This window comes from Rattus norvegicus, chromosome Y (assembly GCF_036323735.1).
Source record: "Rattus norvegicus strain BN/NHsdMcwi chromosome Y, GRCr8, whole genome shotgun sequence".
Classification (NCBI taxonomy): Eukaryota; Metazoa; Chordata; class Mammalia; order Rodentia; family Muridae; genus Rattus; species Rattus norvegicus.
Genome location: NC_086040.1, coordinates 58,271,549 through 58,289,459, shown reverse-complemented (window position 1 = coordinate 58,289,459; position 17,911 = coordinate 58,271,549).

Sequence of the window (17,911 nt, the reverse complement as noted above, 5' to 3'; positions counted from 1 at the left end):
ATTATCCTTAGGTTTGATCTTCTCATTGAGTCCTGGATTTCCTGTATGTTTTGGACCAGTAGCTTTTTCCGCTTTACATTATCTTTGACAGTTGAGTCAATGATTTCTATGGAATCTTCTGCTCCTGAGATTCTCTCTTCCATCTCTTGTATTCTGTTGGTGAAGCTTGTATCTACAGCTCCTTGTCTCTTCCTGTATTTTCTAAAAGGATTTATTCATGTCCTTCTTATCATCTTTGATTGTCATCATAAAATGTTAACTTAAATCTAGATATTCCTTTTCTGGTGTGTTTGGATATCCAGTGTTTGCTTTAGTGAGAAAATTGGGCTCTGATGAGCTCAAGTAGTCTTGATTTCTGTTGCTTGCATTCCTGTGCTTTTCTCTGGTTATCAGGTTGTCTCTGGAGTTAGCTTCTCTTACTCTTTCTGACAGTGGTTTGACCTTCCTGTAGATCCGTTTGTCAGGACTGCTGTAGATGTGTTTTACTGTTTTCTTTTAACCAGTTATGGGAAAAGAGTATTCTGCTCTCAGGCATATAGTTTCTCCTGTCCACTGGCTTTCAGCTGTCCCTGTGGGTAGGAACCAGCAGGACCTGCAAATACTTCTCCTACGTTCCTCTGTGGGGGGTTTGCACAGATGGCACAAAGTGTTTTCCTGTTGAGTCAGGAATCTGTGCAGAGAATAGTATCCTCTGGTTTCCCAGGAGTGTCTGCTCCTCTGAAGTTCTAGTTCCCCCACCCTCAGCATTTGGGTGCAGGGAGCTCTTTGACCAGTTCTGTTCAGATTCAGGCACAGTCTGGAACATAGTGGTCCTGCAGCTTTACTCCTCCTATATTCCTGTGTCCAGAGGAGCTATGCAGTTTCCTCTTCGGCCAGAGATTTGGGCAATGGTGGGCAAAAGTGTCAGTCTCTCCTGCCCTGTACTCTCAGTTTAGTCTACACTCCTGGGTGATCAGCTCTCTCTCCCACAGCATCTAGGAGCAGGGAGTTCTGGACCAGGATCAGCGAGATTCAGGTGCAAACTAGAAACTAGAAACGCCCGGTCCCAATGAAAATTCTGCCTTTGCCTTTCCTGAGTCCATCAGCAGGACACTTGGAGCAGAAAAGTTTGTTTCACCTCTGGTATCAGGCCTGAAGTCACTCCTCGGGCTGACTTTCCACTTTTCAAAAGAGCCGCAAGCAGAAAGGTCCTGCCCCTACTGCTCCTAGGTCCCTATGCACAGTAGTCCCAGATGGACCTAGGTATTTTTTTTCTTGAGTCAGGAATGTGAGCAGAGTTCTCAGGGGTTTCCATCCCTCTGATGGTTTAAGTCTTCCCCACCCCACACGAGAAATGGGTGTAGGATGCATTTAGGACCAATTCAGATCCAGGTGCAGTTTGGACTGCAGGGCTCCTGCAGCTTGACTGCTCCTATATACATGTCTCCAGAGGCACAATGCAGTTTCCTCTTGGGCTAGGGATGTGGGCACAGGTGGGCAGAAGTGGCAGTCTCTGCTTCCCTGAGGTCTCAGTATTGCCCACTCTTCTGGGTGATCAGCTCTCTGTCCCACAGAGTTTCCAAAGGAGTTTCAAATGTTCATTCCCTTCCCTGGATGTCTCTAATCTTTACATTTCTCCTCCAAAGTGTGTTGGAAAAGACCCCTCTGGCCAAGGGGAAGTTCAACAGTCTGCATCAGACAAATAGGGATGCAAAACTTCTTCTCTCAAAGCTAATCTCAGTGATTTCTCATATTCCACAAATGAATGAAGTCCTGCCCCCTCTTCAGACTTAATACGTTCGCCAGCTGCCAAAGCTTGAAAGAGAGCTATGTCCACACACAAAGTCAGTCAAAGATGTCCCCCATCTCCACCAAAGTACCTTATGAAATATGCTTCGGGTAAAATGAGTTTCAAAACTGATTCTGCTGACAAAGGGGATTTCAGAAATTCCCTATTAAACCAAGAGGATCTTCAAAGTCCTATACTATTAAAAATTGGCTTTAAAAAATCACTTATGGTCCAATGGGGACAAAATACAGTCACCAATCCCCAAGTGAACCTCATAACACACGAAACAGACCAAACAGAGAAAAAACTTTCTGCATGTACACCATTAGATCAAGGACCATTGCCAGCTTCAGAAGGTGTTCCTGAGAGTTCCCCACCCATGCAAGATGTGGTAGAAATTTCTGAGTCCACCTAGGGAACTCTTGTGCGCTCTGGACATGAAAAATGTGATCTACTACCCTCACCATCTCCCCCAGTGCTTCCAATGTCCCTATACAACAGAGAATTATTCAAATATCATCTACCACTGAAAAGGATGCCCCTGACTTGTCCTCAGGCCCAAAAGAGCCAAGTTTATCAAAACACACAGTCAATGAGCCATGTAAACTGCATATATATACAATGTGCAGAGAAGGGAAAATATTCACTTCCTACCCAGGTGACTCTAGGTCATTCTGTCCAAAAGGAGAGGCTCCAAAATTTTCCACATGTACATCAGAGATGCTAGAATTTCCAAAAACTTAGCAGGATTCCCTGAGTAGTACTCTATCTCATAAAGAGACTGTGGGATGAGAAACATCTACTAAAGACGTTCTACCAACAGTCACATCTTTAGAAACAGCTTGTGATGTTACACATATACAAAAGGTATTCTTGGACATGTTCCATCTGTAGAGAAAATTATGGGTCCATATTTGAAAGAGGAGTGGTAGAACATGATATGCAAACACCAGTGTCTGTAGCATCCTCGATATCTGAAGAAAGGGATTCCTTGGATACCATTTGTGCAAAAGAATGCATATGACCTCCGCAGATTTCACAGGGGGCTATGGGATCTTCCTTATCTCCTCAAGATCAGCCATCTTCCCCAAATACAGAAGATGCTACACACCCTTCCAAATATGCACAAAGGGATTCCATTCGTTCTGTGTACCCACAAGCAGACCCACAACATCTGCCAAATACCTCAAAGGCTCTGGATTTTACCTTATCTTCTGAAGGATCCTTGGTACCTGTTTTACCTATCAAGCAGGCTAGGGAACCTGACACTTCTATATGAAAATCTGTTTTCACTTCTCCAACAGAAAACATTTTTCTTGGAACTTGCACAATTACACAACGATATCTAGAAACATCCTTATCTGCTCATGAGGCTCCCAGACCTTTCACATAAGTCCATGATGCTCTAGGAGAGGTCACATCTTCAGAGGAAACTCTAATACCTACTCCCGTTTCTGACATCACAGTCAGGATTTCTACACATATACAGGGTACATTAAGACCTTCCTCATCTGAGAAGGATTTCTTAGGATCTACTGCATCTGAACATCATGCTTTACAACTATCCCCATTTACCCAAGTAGATTTATTTCACATGTCCATTCTGGAGAAAAATAGTCGACATTCTCCCTCTACCAAAGTGGACCACAGGAATCCAGTTTCTAGAAACACAGGGTTAAGATTTGATCCTTCTGATGGAGTCTTGAGAAATTTCTCCTCTAAGGAAGACATTTTCAACCTTCCCCCTTCTACTAATAGGGATCTTGTGCCATCTTCTGCTGCCAAAGAGACACCAAAACCTACAACTACTCCTCAGGTGAGTCCCACACCTTCTCCATCTTTCCAAAGGGCCTGGGATTTTCCAAAAATGATGATGGAATTGTGGAAAGCTGACAATCTTTACAAGGTCATGCTGGACATTCCATACTGTCCCAAGATGCTCAAGTAACTCCTCCTTCTACCAAAACGGCATGTTCACTATCTGCCCTAGGGTTTCAGGGAATTTCTTCACCCCTCTCTAGGGCTCCAGAAAGTGTTCTCCATGCTCAAGGTGATTTGTCATTATGAATTAGACTTCAAAAATACAAAATCTTTTTTTTTTATTTCCAAAGGTCTGAGGGATAGTCCACATCGAAAAAAAAATCATTTAGACCTTGTAACATTAGCCCAAGTATATCAGAAAAATTCCATGTCTTCTAAAGCATCTAAAAATCAATCTGGCTCCAGCACTCTTACTGGGAAACACAGGACAATTGAAATCTAAAAAGAGGTATCTAGAAACTTTACCGTTTGCCCAAAGGTTTTTATGATGTTCAGCAACTTCTCCAAGAGCTCGGTGAACCTAGAGAACAAAAGAACTAAAACCATCTGCCCAGGGTATTTTTCCAAGAACCACATTATTTCTTCTTTTCTTTTATGCCAAGACAGATGTCCAGCTTCTTCTCCCCATCTCTGATCTCTTCATCCTATTTGTTCTCCCTCCCAAATATCTCTTTACTCTGAATTAGTGGCCAATTAGTAAACCATAGTTATACGGAAGGAATATCGGAGAGGCAGTTGCAGTCACGACAACACTGTGACATCACAGAAGCTAGGGCTCTCCAAGATACAATAGATTTTTCAGGGAGGGCCTAATGATGATGTCACTGAGAACTGCCATGACCTACCTACTGAACAGATTTCCTTACATTGACCAGATTCAAGGGTTCCCTTTCCAGGATGTCTCCTGTCACACAGTGGAAACCTTTACTTACTACATCTCTCTAAAGCTAGAGAATTCTCTCTGCTTCATTAGTGGTTACATGCTCTGAATGGAGAAAGTTAGTCAGGGGCTTGGCATGGGTAGAAAAGATCTAGGAACATGGAGAGAAGGAGATTCTTCTGAAGATTCATGTTATTCCCAGGTCCAATCCTATGACATAAAGTTCAATTCCCTAGATGTTCTCATTTTCCCACGTGCCAGTAATTTCCCTACAGACCTTTAATTGAGTGAATATTGTGCTACATTTTCTGATTGTACATTCATTCACAGGGGACATTTTATATGTTCCTGCATGTGTACTAAAAAATTTCATTCTTCCAATTCCATTTTTTGCAATAAATATGGATACAAACGGTGCCCAGCTATAGAGCGAATTTAACAGTGTAAATATTGTGTGCCTCCTTCAAATGATAAACTCCCATATCCTCATTTTATCCATAAAGTAGCAGATATCAGTTAAGCAAAGGACAACATGGAGTATAGAATATGCTTCTGTAGTTCTATTAGATACCAGTTCTCTAATATCGACCTTCCTGTGTTCCCAGGGAAAGACTTGAGGTTTTTGGATGTTTTACCATGATTCTTTCTTCAGGACAAACATCAGTTTCTGGGTGATGGTCAGCAAAAAGAATGGCTTGAGGTCCAGTGAAACCTCAACTTCCATTGGTTATAAGAAAAGGAGGGAGTCTATTTGGCATTGTCATTTGTGGATCCTATATTCTTGACCTAGTTACACAGAATCCAAGTAAATATTCCATCAAAGTTCTTAGTAGAAGGAGCCACCAAAAGCATATATATATATATATATATATATATATATATATATATATATATATATATATATGTCACCAAAACTAGATAGGATTGTTGAGGCTAAGAAGAGCATGCTGCCAGGAACTGGATATAGATCTTTCATGAAAGACACAGCTAGAGCATGTCAAATACAGAAGTGAATGCTAGTGGCAAACCAGAGAACTGAAAATGGACCTCATGTTTGTAGATGTTTAGAAAAGATTACAAGAGCTGAATGGACTTTCAACCCCATAAGAACAACAATTCATCTAAGCAGAACTTTCTGGTACTAAACCAATATTCAAAGACTGTGTATGGACAGGCCTTTGTCTCCAACTCCATAGGTAGAAGAGGATGGCCTGGTTGAGCCTCAATGGAAGGAGAAGCCCTTGCTCCTCACTAGGTTTGCCTCCCAGTTCAAGGGAATGTCAAGGTGCAGTAACTGGGGTTATAGAAGAAGGTTAGTGGGACTGTTTAAGGATCTCATGGACAGGAACCTGGGAAAGGAAATAATATTTGAAATGTAAATATAAAAATATCCAATTAGAAAAAGCAATAAATATTGCTAAAAAATAAAAAAAAATGAGAGAAAAAAAGAAAAGTTAACTGCCAGCTAATCACATCTATTGACTCAGAAATCTAAAGGGTCACTGTCAGGGAATGGTAGTCATAGTAATACAAGTGGAAAGACTGAGATGATGAAGTCTCAAATAGAAGCACTTCTCTCTCCCAGATATCAGTGTCAGACCCAAACTGCACTATAGGAATCCAAAGCACGGAGGAGTTTACACTGAGCTGAGGACACAATACTTGTCTTTTCCTTATTCCTTAGGACCTTTATTTCTGGGAAAAATTATAAAAGCCATGAGCTCTCAGGAATCAACTAGGCCCTTTCCAACACCTGGCTTTTGGAATAAAGAAATTAATGATATAAACTCTCCGACTTCAAGGAACCATAACAAGCAGGGATGTTCAGATGCATCTGGGAAGCTCTCAGTTCCTGATTCCCATATGTTGAAGGCTCAGGTAAAGGCTATCTCTTCAGCAAACCCACTCAACCCCTAAACAGGGCTCACTGAGCTTTCCAATGGACCAAGTGTTTCTCTCTTTTTTATACAAAGACAGAAGGCCAACTTCTTTCTCCCCGTCACTGTACTCTTTACCCTCTTTCTTCTCACTCCCAAATGGCTGTTTACTCTGAAATAGAGGCCAATTGGTAAACCCTAGAGGTACTGAAGGAATATCTGAGAGGCAGGTGCTGTCATGACAACACTTGTGACATCACAGAAGAGGCTAGGACTCTCCAGGTTACAAGAGATTTTTCAGGCATGGCCTAATGATCATGTCACTGACCGCTGCCATACCCTACCTGCTGAACAGCTTTCCTTACATTGACCAGATTCGAGAGTGCCTTTACCAGGAGAGTCTCCTGTGACACAGTGGAAAACTTTACGTACTCCATTTCTCAAAAGCTAGAGACTTCTCTCTGCTTCACTAGTGGTTATATGTTCTGAATGGAGAAATTTAGACAGGGGCATGGCATGGGTAGAAAAGATTTAGGATCATGGAGTGTAGTAGATTCTTCTAGAGAATATTTTTATTCTGTATGTCACAGGTTTTTTCCTGTGACATACAGTTCAATTTTCTAGGTTTTTTCTGTTTCCCAAAGTCTAGTATTTTCCCTACAGACCTTTAATTTAATGAATATTGTATTTCCATTTCTTATTGTAAATTCCTTGAAAAGCGACTGTAGGCAGCTGCGACATGCCAGGCCTCAAAGTTGGCGCTGATTTCTGCCTTCCATCCTCCCAATGGTGAGCTCTCCTTGTAGTAAACTAGTCCTTATTTGGCTATGCCTGCCTCGCCTGCTGGCTTCCGCATAGTGACAGCCTATCTGCATGACACACCTGGCTTGCTAGGATTGGCCAGCACTAGCTTTTAAGTGTGGTGGGGGATTTCATGGGGGCAGAAGATTGTATCAAGGGTCATGAGTAAAACTGCATGAAGAAGATCTCACTATTCATGTCTTCGTCGCTGAACAAAGTTGGGCACGACAAGTTGTGGTTTGTACAGGGACCTCCTGAGATCAGAACTTCTTGCAGTGAGGATGGCACTGGAAAGTTCCCAAGGTAAGGTGGGGCCATGAGGACCGTGGGAAAAGAGGAGCTATAAATTCTCAAGGTAGTTAACAAGAATGTTCTTGATAGCAGCGAACCGAAAGTAGGAAGATGCTCGGTGAATCTAGCCTTAGCAGTGTAGAAAGGTTTTGTCATGGGGACCTCACAGTCTCATCCAATTTTTCTGGCTCTTCAAGAGCTGTTTGAGCGTAAGAAACTAAAAATAAAAAGGAGCACCATAGAGAGATTTTTGAGTGAATACGATGTCATTGCCCCCTGGTTCACAGTCTCTGGTAATCTTACTGTGGCAAGTTGGGAAAAATTAGGGAAAGACCTTGATTTTGCATGGGAACAGGGGACTCTAAGACGTGGGGTCCATCCAGTGTGGCACTTAGTGTGTAGTTGTCTTGAGGATCAAAAATGTTGTCAGGCAACTATATTGAAGGGGCAAGCTGCCCAAGAAATGCTTCAAGAGGAGAGGTCAGAAAAGCAGGGAAGCACAAAGGAGACAGACTCAGAAAAGACAGATAAAGAGGAAGAAACAGACGAAACATATTCAGAAGAAGAAAAGGAAAAAGCCTAAAATGGTGGAGGAACTTCCTGGGTGGTTCCTCTCAGCTCCTCCTCCCTGCAATGTTGTAGAGGAAGGGAGTAGAGTTTTGGGTGCAGGGCACCCTCCTGTGGTGAACAACAGTGCTGCGCATGTGCAGGCTTTGCACCTGGCATCAGTTGGCTGATAATATGCTAATGAGGGAGCAGCACCATGCTAATGAGATAATTCATGCTCCACCAACCCCTGAAGAACACTTAGCATAGCCTCAGCTGCTGTCTATATAAGGCGAGCATTCTTGCTGCTTGAGGTCTCCCTGTCCCTGTTCAAGAGAGCTGTACAGTAAAGGCTTGTTCGCAGAAGAATCCTGTTGCCGCACGTCGTTCTTGCTGGCAAGACATTGGGCGTGGGACAAACTGGTAGTACATTTTGCCTAGAAGTGTGGAAGCCGCACAGAACTGCATCTGGCCTATCTTGTTTATGTGGATGCTAATCAACAAAGGTATCATGAGCCTTTAGACTTTAAGGTGATCAAGTCCCTGATGGAATCAGTAGGACGTATGGCATTATGGCTACATTTACCATACCTCAGGTTGAGGTCTTACACAGATTTTGCATGACTCCTAGTGATTGGATTAAACTTGCTTGGGCCTGTCTTAGTCTAGGACAGTATTTAGACTGGAGAGCTTTTCTTATTGAGTTTACCAATGAACACGCTGCCGCTAACTTGGTAGCGAGGGGGTGGGCGGCCAGGCTGACTGGGATAGAGATATGCTGCTGGGTCAGGGACGATTTGGCAATACTCAGACAGGGTATCCAGGACAGGTTTACCAGCAGATTAATGAAGTTGCAACAAAGGCATGGAAATCCTTACCTCATAAGGGAGAAGTGAGTGGAAACCTCATCAAGATCCTTCAAGGACCTATGGAGCCATTCTCTGACTTTGTAGCCCGATTAGTGGAAGCAGCTGGGAGCGTCTTTGGCGACCCCGATACTGCTATGCCCCTGATTAAACAGTTGGCCTATGAACAGTCACAAAGGAATGTTGAGCCGCTATTACTCCTTACAAGAATAAGGGACTTGAAGCTTGGATGAAGGTATGTAGAGAAATAGGGGGACCTGTGATTAATGCTGGACTTGGAGCTGCACTTATGCAGATGATGCAGAGAAAAGGAGGAAGCTCAGTAGTGTGTGTTAAGTGTGGTCAACAGAGCCACATAAAATGGCAATGTCCAGATAGGAGAAGTCTATTCAGTATAGGAAGTTGCCAACCCCCAAGGCAACAAGGGCTGTGCCCCAAGTGCAAAAAGGGGAACCATTGGGCTCATGAGTGCTACTTGGTAAAAGATATCAATGGTCAGCCTCTTAGCTCGGGTTTTGGTGGACCATGTCAAAAAAATGGATAGCCGGGTCCACGACCCCAGGGCCCACATATATATGGGGCAGTCGAGAATCAGGATGTAGGACAGAGTCACAAGAGATGGCCGTCCCTTCGCCATCCGAGAGGCCAAGGAGAGTCACTAAGGGCTCCACAGGATTGGACCTCTTCTCCACCAACCAGACTCGTACTAACTCCTTGGATGGGGGTCCAATTGATAGAAACTGAATTTAAAGGACCCCTTGAACATGGCACATTAGGGTTACTTATAGGGAGATCAGCTACAGATTTAAAAGGACTACATCTCCATCCAGAGTTATCGACCCAGATTATACCGTGGTAGTCAAGATCATGGTAGAATCAACGAAAGGGATTACTGCCATTTGCCCTGGGGAAAGAATAGCCCAACTATTACTTTTGCCTAGGCTTCATGGAAGAGTTGTAGCCCAGTCTAGAGAGAGGGGAGAGAATGGCTTTGTTTCCACAGGTTCTGACCTTACATTTTTGGCCTTGGGTTTAAACCAATGCCCAGTAATGGAGCTAAGGGTAGATGGTAAAAGGATCATAGGACTTTTGGATACAGGGCCAATAGAAGTATAATAGCTAAGAAAGATTGACCCTCTGGATGACCAGTACAGGCCTCATGTCAAACATTACAAGGTCTCCATTATGCAAGAGCTCCTAATATGAGTGCAAGACAATTGAATTGGAGAGAATAGGAAGGGCATTCAGGAGTTATGCAACCCTATGGGTTGGATTTGCCCATTTCCCTTTCAGGGAGAGATTTGCTGAAAGATATGGGTTTCAATTTCACCACTGAGTATTCTGAAACTTCCCTAAAGATTATGAATCATGTGTGCTATTTTCCCAGTAAAGGAATAGGGAAACACATGCAGGGTAGGACTAGCCCTATAACTGCCCAAAAGAGAGACAGGAATCAGGCCTGGGTTTTTCCTAGGGTCCGCTGAGGAAGGGTTCCCATTCACTGGAAAACAGAGGAGCCGGTTTGGGTTCCTCAGTGGCTGCTTTCTTCTGAGAAACTTGCCACAGCTAAAGCTGGCTACAAAGCATATAAAACCACCAGTATTACCTTGGAATACCCCAATATGTGTGATTAAAAAGAAGTCAGGGAAATGGAGACTGTTGCATGATTTATGAGTTATTAATCAACAGATGCAAATCATGGGCTCAGTGCAATGAGGGATTCCTCTTTTATCCTCTCTGCCAGACTGTTGGCCTGTTGTAGTGATTGATATAAAAGATTGCTTTTTCTCCATACCTCTTTGTCCAAGGGATAGTGAAAGATTTGTTTTTACTCTTCCATCATTCATTCATGAAGAACCTGAGCAATGATATGAATGTAGTTTTACCACAGGGTATGGCCAATAGCCCATCTATGTGTCAACTTTTTTGGGGCAATGCCATTGCCCCAATAAGACCGAGGTTTCCTCGGCTGAAATGCATCCATTTTATGGATGATATACTTTTAACTGCAAAGAATGAAGAGATTTTAGATTTAGCATATGGAAATTTAGTTAATTTGCTAGAAAGTAGGGGATTGATTATTGCCCCGGAAAAGGTACAAAAGAGAAATCTTGTAAATTATTTAAGAGCAAAAGTAAGTCCTTATACCATTATCCCACAGAAGGTTGAATAGAGAAAAGTAATCTTAAGACTCTTAATGATTTTCAAAAAATACTAGGCAATATTAATTGAGTCAGATGTTATTTAAAATTACCAAATTATTAATTAAAACCATTGTATAATACTGTAGTTGGGAATTCGGCCTTGGGTTCTCCTAGACAATTGACTGATGAAGCAAGGGAAGTTTTAAAGAAGGTTGAAAAAGTATTACAAGGCACAATTTTACATCGATGGAAGGAGGGTGCAGACATTGTGGTATGCATTCCAGACATCTACATGCAGCCCACAGGATTGTTGTGGCAAGATGGCCCTCTGCTTTGTGTTAATCCCAAGGCTTCTCCAGCTAGATCAGTAGAGTGTTATCCTACAGCAGTTGCATGATTAGCCCTGAATGGGATCCAGCAGTGCATACAATTTTTTGGTGTTTCCCCAACCTCGATCATAGTGCCCTATACAGGTCAGCAAATGAAGATCTTGTGTGGCACTGTGGATGATTGGGCTATATTATGCTGCGGATTCCATGGAGAGATAATCATTATGCAAAAACACTCTTTGCTATCCTTCTTTAAAGAACATCCCATGATCTTTCTATGGTTACCTCCAGTGTTCCTATACAGGGGGCGCCATACATTTTTTACAGATGGATCCAAAAATGGCTGTGGAGCTTATGTGATTAACAATCAAGAGCCAATTTTATGTCAATATCAACCCGGCTCTCCACAAATAATTGAACTCAAAATTGTTCCTTTGCCTTTAATTTGCTCTCTGATTCAACGTATTTGTTAATGCAGTTAAGATATTAGAAGTGGATGGCCCTATTAAAATTAGCATCACAGTATGCCAGCTGCTGATGGAACTTCAGGAATTGATCTGGAAAAGAGGTCACAAGTTTTTTGTCCAACATATTAGAGCTCATAAAGTTTTGCCTGCTCCTCTCTGTGAGTGAAATGATCTTGTGGATAGATGTACCCGAATGGAGTTCATCTTCTTAAGCACATCATTGGATCAAGACCGACAGTTTCATCAACAATTTCATGTGCCTACTAAGACCTTAGAGCAGAAGTTTCATCTGTCTTGAGCAGATGCTTGACAGATAGATTTAGGATGTCAACAGTGTATCACTTTTCACCATGAACCTAGTGTAGGGGTTAATCCTCGAGGCCTATTGCCCCTAAAGATTTGGCAAATGGATGTAACTCACATATCTGGATTTGGGACTCTTAAATACATTCATGTTTCTGTGGATACTTTTTGAGGAGTCATTCATGCTACCCCTATGAGTGGACAAAATGCATGCAATGATATTGGACACTGCCTATAAGCCTGTGCTGCTTGGGGAAAGCCTCAACACTTAAAAACTGATAATGACCCAGCATAAACTGCCAAATCTTTCAAATCCTTTTATAAACAGATGGATGTGCAGTTGAGCCGTGGCTTGCTTTATAATCACAACGTCAAGGTATTGTTGATCAAGCACATAGTACCTTGAAAGAATGTGTAATTAAACAAAAAGGGGGAATAGGCCAGGGTAGAACCCCCAAGGTACAGATATCCTTCGCCCTATTTTACTCTTCATTTTTTTAATTTTGGATGTTGATGGCCTTTCTGCCGCTTACCGACATCAGTTTTGGGAGTGCACATTGAAAGGTTATGAGAAACGGAAAGATGTGATCATTGGTTTATGGCATGGGCCCTTGTTGGCATTGGCAAGAGGGTCTGTTTTTGTGCTTCCTCAGGACTGGAAGGATATGTTGTGGGTCCCTAAAGGATTGACCAGGAGGTGCAAAAAGAATGAAGATCCTGCTGTTGCTGACACTTCTTGGTGTGACCCAAATGCTGGTCCAAATGGAACCCCCATGGGGGATACTATTGGTGCTCCTGAGACTTATGCTGATACATCATGACTTTTACGCCCACTCTTCTAATTTGTCTAAAAAGTTGTCAAGTGTTCTTGTAGGCAATTGGACAGGAGAATTCAATTCCTTTTGGATCAGCTACATGTAGCCATCATGACAGTGAACTCCACACGTGCAGATGATAGACTGGCTCCAGGATTGTCATCTTGGTTTGAGGCTGCTATGAATCATCTGAGGGAGTGGGCAGGTATGGGAATCCTAGCTGGACTCTTGCTCCTGGTCTCCCTAGTGCGCCAGTATTGCCTCTGTAGAATGAGGTTTGTTCAGAGGCGGCACACTGTTATAGATTTAAACGATAGGGAACAGTATGGTTTTATATTGTAAACAAATTTCTGAATTTTATATACTTTAATCAATATAATGACTAATTCTCAAAAAATCAGAAAATTGAAAAAAAATGTTACAAGTAACACAGTAGGTTGACCAAATCATAATAACAATCTTTCAGAACAATGAGTCCGAGGAGAATATAATTATTGTCTTTTTGTTTGGGTGACTCATGCCTAAAACAATACTGTAGTTTTAGTGTCATGGTAATTTTTTAATTGTCTTCCATATTTTCAGCACACTTAAACAGAATTTTATTTTGTTTCATTATACTCATAAAGACTCAAGTTTCTAATTTTGTTATTTTATTTTCTTGTTGAATAGCAACCTGAATCTAATTATCTGACACTAGCTGACTTTTATATTTGTATTCTGTCACTTGTAAACCCACTTCAATTCCTGTATAATGTGTGCATTCATGCATGTGTGTTTGTGTGTGTGTGTGTGTGTGTTTGTACGTGTGTGTGTGTGTGTGTGTGTGTGTGTGTGTGTGTGTGAGTGTTTCTGAAACTATGATATTAATGTTGAGAATCACCTGGCTGCAATTCTTTTCCACCACCCTATAGAAATCAAACAGTGTAGGAAAGACTATTCCTGCTCCAAAATCATAGGCCCTGGGTGCCCAGAAATGAAGTATGGACTGACCAAATGGTACACAAAGCAGAGGCTAACAATTCACTGTCCTGAGAACTACTTAGCAGTTCCAGTCCAAAGCAATGCATTTACATGTACTGAGGAATATGGAATTGTAGCATAACGAGCTGAGATCATTTACAAACAATTTCTGGAAGATTTCTAAATAGCTAAGAATGGACACAGAGAATTTTCAGGGCCCATGAGACATTAGCATGTAGTTTAAACTCTGCCCAGATGAAAACCTTTATTTACTGGACTTATCTACTTAAGTAATTTAGTAGCAGGCAAACTTTACAATTGTTTGCAATTAAACATGGTGGGGAATATAGGGAATACACTAAAATAAAGTTATGTGTCTTAAAGTTTGTTTCAAGACATCAAGAAAGAGCACAGTGATTTTGTTTTCGTTCTTTCACAGACTTTGCACCTTTTTGAAATAGCACTTTGGGATCCTTAATTACCTATTTATTATCAGAACTTTCTTCTGACCAAGAGTTCTTCTCAGTGCTACCTTGACTTCTTGGTTCATTAAGCTATAGATGATGGGGTTCAGCATGGATGTCAGTGTGGTATGGAAGATGACCAAGAATTTATAAACTCCTTGTGGGTGGTTAGATTTGGGTCTCAAGTAGTTATGTCCCAACCCTACAAGGCAACCTATTGCCCATGAAAAAATTGCCAAATGGGCACATACCTCACGACTCATTTAGGTTGCATAGTGAAGCAGGGCCATACAGTGGCCAAAGGCCATGGCTGCCAAGACAGCATTCAGTTATACCAAAAAGTGTGAAGAAAAACATCTGTGTGGCACATCCCTCCTGAGAGATTCCTCAGATCTCACTTACATGGCTCTCCATATCTTGGGTATGACAGAGCCAGTGTATCCAATTTCCAGGATACATAAGTTCACCAGAAAGAAGTACATGGGGGTGTGTAGAGATGGACGGGTGCAGATAGCAAAGGCTATGAGAGCAGAATGAGGGTGAACAGAGGAAGCATTCTCCAGGGACCTCACAGTTCTTGGCAATTGCAAAGCATTTGACAGACAAGCCCTTTTCCTGCCACAAAGTGCAATTGACACAATTGACACTCATGTCCTGGGAGACAGAGCAGAATGCAATTAATAGGATTCTTGCAGATGAGAGATATTAATTTATTAGTATTTTAGAGTCTCAGTTACATCAGAGTCAAAGTCTTTCTCTGCAGTCACAAAAATCAAAGCTTAGAAAAGTCTTTTTGTCACATAATTTCATAGTTAATACTTTCTCTCTTAACACCAGGGGATTTTTCAAAGTGTGCTAAGCATTGAGCCAAGTGTCCAAATACTTAAATTGAAGGTGGAAACATAAAGTCCTGGCACTAATGAAGGTCAGGCAGAAGATTTACCTTGGGTTTAAGTTCAGTTTCACATGCTGTATAAGCAAACATTCAAACGAAGGAAAAGAAAACTTTGAGTGTATCTCGATTTTTACCCATTCTTATCATTAACTAGTTATGAATGTTATACAGAAAAACTGATCAATCCATTCATCTCTATGCTTTCCTGATGACACACGTATAGTCTCTCCAACCACCCTGTGTGTGTGTATTGGGCCCCGATTATACTCTGATTGCAATTATGGATATTCAAACCCACACAATAAACGTATCATTTCCTCAAGACTCATTATTTTTGAAGATAAGGTAAAATCAAATAATCATTTGATAAAAAAATGATTATTTGTTTTAATACATAGAATTAAAGGCAAGGTACATATCGATGTCTGGACAGTAACGAAGTCGTCAGAGAAGATTTTTAAGATGTCTACAGTGAGCCATGAAAGTGAAGAAGGATCAACCAAACAACACCAGACCCCTTCATGCCAGAACCTTCAATATGACAGCTGCCATTTGTAACTTAATAGTTCCTGTCTCTTTATAGAATATGTTTTCTTAGCAGGAGTATCACTGTGTAGGCATTAAATTTCTGTTTTCTTAATATTGTTCATGATATTCTATCAATCGGACTATTGATTTGAATAAAGAAAACAAGAATAAAAGATGTATTGTCTGGATATGTAGTACAGGCTAACCTGAATTTCCTAATTTCTCTCCCTCAGTCTCTTGAATGTGAGTATTCTAAGAGCAAGACATGGTGCCTGGCTTGATAGAAATTCCTTCCTATTCTTTCATCTCAAAATCGTAGAATTCCACCAAACTACCTGTATTTCTGTACACATAGTATCTACACAGTTCATTCCTCTTTGCTCACTTTTGCATATGGCACCTGCTGTGTGCTTGCTTGGTTACTTACATGGAAAACTGTTCAGTTCCAGCACAGCCTTGTCTGTTTTCAAATATCATCCTTCTCTTCTGTCTATAGTTACACTCTGTTTTTCACAATGTGACTGCTAATGTAGCTGTTAGCTCTGTGGTGCTGACTCCTGCTCATCTTGTTCACATTGTTGCCTTATATGGAGACTGTGTATGGACTGCAAAGTTCTTAACATTATTTTCACCATCCTCACCAATCTCTGAGCTGTCGTGTAATGAGAATCTCCAGTATTTAGCTTACTTTGGATCCTTGGGGATTCTGCCTCTCCCTTCCCATTATATCTTCTGAAGTTCAGTCTCATGTCCCTCAAATATTGGAATGAGGCAAACTCATTTTTATCCCAGTCTGATAACTTTTCCCTTCAAATGAGATGTTGTCTCCTGTTTTGTGCAGTGTATATGTCTTTGCTGAAGTATGGGTTTTCTTGCCAAAAGATACACCACTTTTTCCTGACAAGTGTAGAGAAGGAGATATCACCATCCTGTTAGGCTCTCTCTCTATTCACCTGATATAATGAATGTCAGAGGTATGTGAGTAGATTGATCCACATATCAAATGTGAGTTTCAGTATTTCCAAATTATAAATAAACATGTTACATATGTTTAAAAATACCATATAAGACACACAAACATACACACACATATGAACACACACTCACATGTATGCCACATACACATGTCTGCTTATATATTCATGCAGAAACACAGACACAGAGAAACACAATAGAGAAAGAGGACATGGAGATTGTACATGAATTAAAATGTTAGTATAAACAACAATGCAGGGTAACACTATTCCTTTACATCCTTTTTCACCATTTGGTCACTTTTAAATGCAGCGAAGAAAAAAATGTATTCCCTATGAGTTTTCTTCTGTGTGAATTAAGTTAATTTCCCAAATCACTTAAGTTGATCTGGTGTTGATGCTTGTCAGCTACATGGGACATGAGCATGAGCGCATGTCTACACACAAACATTTTAGATTTACCTTTGTGTAAACTCTATTTTGGGGAATTTCTCAGCACAATACATAATTTTGGTTTCTATTCACTAATTGATCACTAGATTAATTTTCTATTGGGAATAATGAAAAACACAGCTCCCCAAACAACAACAACAAAAAAGCAAAACAATACAAAGTTTTCTCATGGGGGCAGACAACATAGTCAGGTATACTAGCTTATTAGATATATTAGATTAGATTTGCACGCATTCATGAAAAACTTATGAAAATCTTAGTGTAGAGAACAAAGGACAGAATTAAAGCTCTGACAATTATGAAGCAGGAGGTCTGTTTACAGACCACTCAGTAGACTTTGCTCTTGCAGAAAATTTGCTGTAATGAAGAGGATTCTATTGTTATGCATTTCACACTTATTTTGATGTACTGTAAATATTTCTCCATATTAAAGCAAACAAACAAAATACAAATAAACCACCTTCCCACAGACAAAACAGAAAATGAATACTTTTCTAAATTTGAAATATTTTAAAAGCAACTTTCTTCTCATTAGTAGTTTCGATATTTGTATATGTAGCTCTCTACTTAGAGAGTAAGGCCTTGCCTCTCTCAGTTAAATTTCCAGAAAATCAACTCAAGAACAAAAATGTTATATTTACATTTAAATTTGTACAATAAAAAAGGTTCGCAATTAATCCTGAAGCCACAGGACAGATCGATATATCTGCGCACCTCAGCTCACATCCC